This window comes from Panthera pardus, unplaced genomic scaffold (genome assembly GCF_024362965.1).
Source record: "Panthera pardus isolate Hobbes unplaced genomic scaffold, ASM2436296v1 HiC_scaffold_3, whole genome shotgun sequence".
Lineage (NCBI taxonomy): Eukaryota > Metazoa > Chordata > Mammalia > Carnivora > Felidae > Panthera > Panthera pardus.
Window position 1 is genome coordinate 55498912 of NW_026526876.1, and position 2908 is coordinate 55501819.

The window sequence follows — 2908 nt, forward strand, 5'->3', positions numbered from 1 at the left end:
TCTTTTGAAGAAAGTAATCCTTGAATATTTTTCACAAAAGAGCTAAATCTTTTATGCTTAGGGAATAAGAGGTGTGTACATTCAACAACCTACGAACAATCATATAATCGGATAAAGGAACAATTATGTATAATCTGTGGGTACTCATTAAAGATGAGGTTAATCATTGGTGATATTTTGAACAAGGGTCTCCAGAAGTTATGAAATAAATTGATTTGAGAGGAACATAAGAGATTATGTAATGATCAAAAAGCTGGAATAATGTGGACAGAGAACATCAAACTTGTCCAGAAATGGTTATATGTGGGTGTAGAGAAAGTAAGGATATGGTAGGGGACTTTATAAAGCAAATGAGAAATTTAGACATTATATAATAGGTTTTTAGAATGTTAGTGTGGATAGATACACAGTTTAATTTCTCCTTTTTTATGTAAGTAGCACATTTTCAGGATAATTTAGTAAATACCAAAAAAAAAAAAAAAAAGGTTAAACGTTATGTTTTTTCCATCCTTTCTCAAAGCACGTGTATATATCGAGACACACACAGTATGACACTATATATACCTAACAGGTTGACATTGTCCTCTAGTTTTGTGTCCTATGGGTGGTGAAGTTTTAAAATGAAAAGGACAGGGACACCTGGGTGGCTCAGTCAGTAGAGCATGCAACTCTTGACCTTGGGGTTGTGAGTTTGAGCCCCAAGTTGGGTATAGAAATTACTTTCAAAAAATGAAATGAAAAGGACAAGCTTTGCCAATTACTTGGACCCAAAATAAAACATCTCATTACCGCTGTAGACAAAGCAGATTGTCAACCCGGAGTTAAATAAAGGAATCTCCCCCAAAGGGAGCCAACTTTGGCATATACAAGCTTAACAGCAAGGTGATTTAAGTGTGTTTCGACTTTTTATCAATAAAAAATAAAGTGTTAAAATCTTGTTTTAATATGTTGAGTGTTGGGTTCCTTCACATAACTTTGAGTGCCCATACCTACTCTTACGTTTATGACCCTGATTTTCAGATTAAATTCTATTCCTTTTACAGATAAGAAGAGAGAAGAAGCCCCCTCTGTAGAAGAAAATGCGAGAATAGGCCTCTTGAGTTTGACAGGAGGAAACCAAGTATTTGGAGCTCTACTACCATACATACCCTGAATATAGAAAGAAATGGGTGGAGGGCAAGCCAGAACTAACCATCAGGAAGTGAGGTTCATAACGGGAGCAATGGTTGAGGATCCTCTAGGGATACAGGATGAAAGCAAGCAAAAAAAAATGAGCACCCAGCCTGGCTTCTGGTCAAAGGGATGCTTCCAGTATTTCTGTAGTTGGCCTGATTTTCTTAGATTTGAGATTTGCATTGAATCTGCAAGGTGGGTACTAGAGTATTGACCAAATGGTCAAAGGTAAACTGACTTGGACAGATTTTTTTTTTTCTATCCTCCTACTTGAAATGGGAAGACTTTGGACATTTTAGCTTTCTGGGAGTGGGAGGGAGAGAGATTGTATATCAGACCTGTGGAGGTTGACTTGTTCCAAGCCTCCTCTCCTTAATTTGGGACAATTTTGTGGAGTTTTCTAGCTTCATTTCAAGCTGGTGGCCCTGGTGGGCTTCTGCAAGGTTCTGAGTCCCAGTAAGGAAACTAGGAAAGTAGAGACCTGAGTTAAGATGTAAGATGGGCTCCTCCTTTCTCTTTTATGCCAGGAAAATACTGTGAGTGAAAACTTGGTACAATGTTAGGGTATAGTAATACTGTTCGTTGGATACCTCTGGGCTACCTTCATGTACTATGTAATGCAGGATTAAGCTTCCTGAAGTTACTGTGTTTGTGCAGGTTTGTATACTCAATGCTACATCTCTCCCCTTAGACCTCCAGCGTGACCATAGGGCTCCTGTGAGCCCTTAACAGCTGGGAGCCCTAACACAAAGTCTTGACTGCCTTGGCTGGTGTCGCTATGGTGTCTAAAGATTACCTACTTGACCTCACTCATGGTTTTGTAATCTTTGTTTTGAGAGAGTGTCACATGAACCCAAGGATACCTCTACTGCCACAGAAGGGAGCTATTCTAAATGTGAAGTATTTTAATAAATAAATATGAAGTACTCATCTGTTGTCACTAAAGGGAGAGATTGACTTCATATTTTGCAGGCTGTTGAGCTGTCAGGGCTAGCTGAGTGCTTCTGTGACTAGGTTTGATCAGATTATAGCAGCTCTAAGTGTGGTAGTTCCTACAGGATAGATCCTTGCCCTTGTGAATCTTACATTCTAGGAGAAGCAGGACAAAACCCACATCCATTGCCCCCATGGAGGCTGCTGGTGGCTTTCTGAAAGTGTTCTGTCAAGGTCACCAGACACCAGCTTGGTGGGCAGTAGGAAGGCACTCCTTCCTCTTTGTGGACATGGCCCATGCCAGGCTCGTGGCTTCACAAGTCCAAACAAGAGTGTGATGTAGATTATAACCCCTCTTGCCTCCTCAACTGATTGCCCTTTTCTGATGCAGAACTGTACGTGGTACTCAGTAAATAGTTTGGGTTATTCTTTTTAATGTTTCAGTTGGCTGCCCATTTATAGATGTCTCTCTTCCTCACATCCCCATCATCACCAAATCCTGTCTGCTCTGCCTCTAAAATATTCCCTGCATGCCTCTACCACCACCACCCAAGCAGCCATCTCTCCTGTAGACCACTGCAACATTCCCCTGGCCATGCACTTTCCCTAGTCTGTTCTTCAGAAAGCATCCAGGATGATCGTCCTCGGCAGACTTGAGCATGGCATTCCTTTGCTTAAAATCATTTAATGGCTTCCTCTTAATCATAAAATACAATCCGTATTCCATAGAATGGCCTACATGGGAATGCTGACCTTTTCCTTGGCATATCTTATTCTCTGTGCTCCTGGCAGGCTTTCCTTT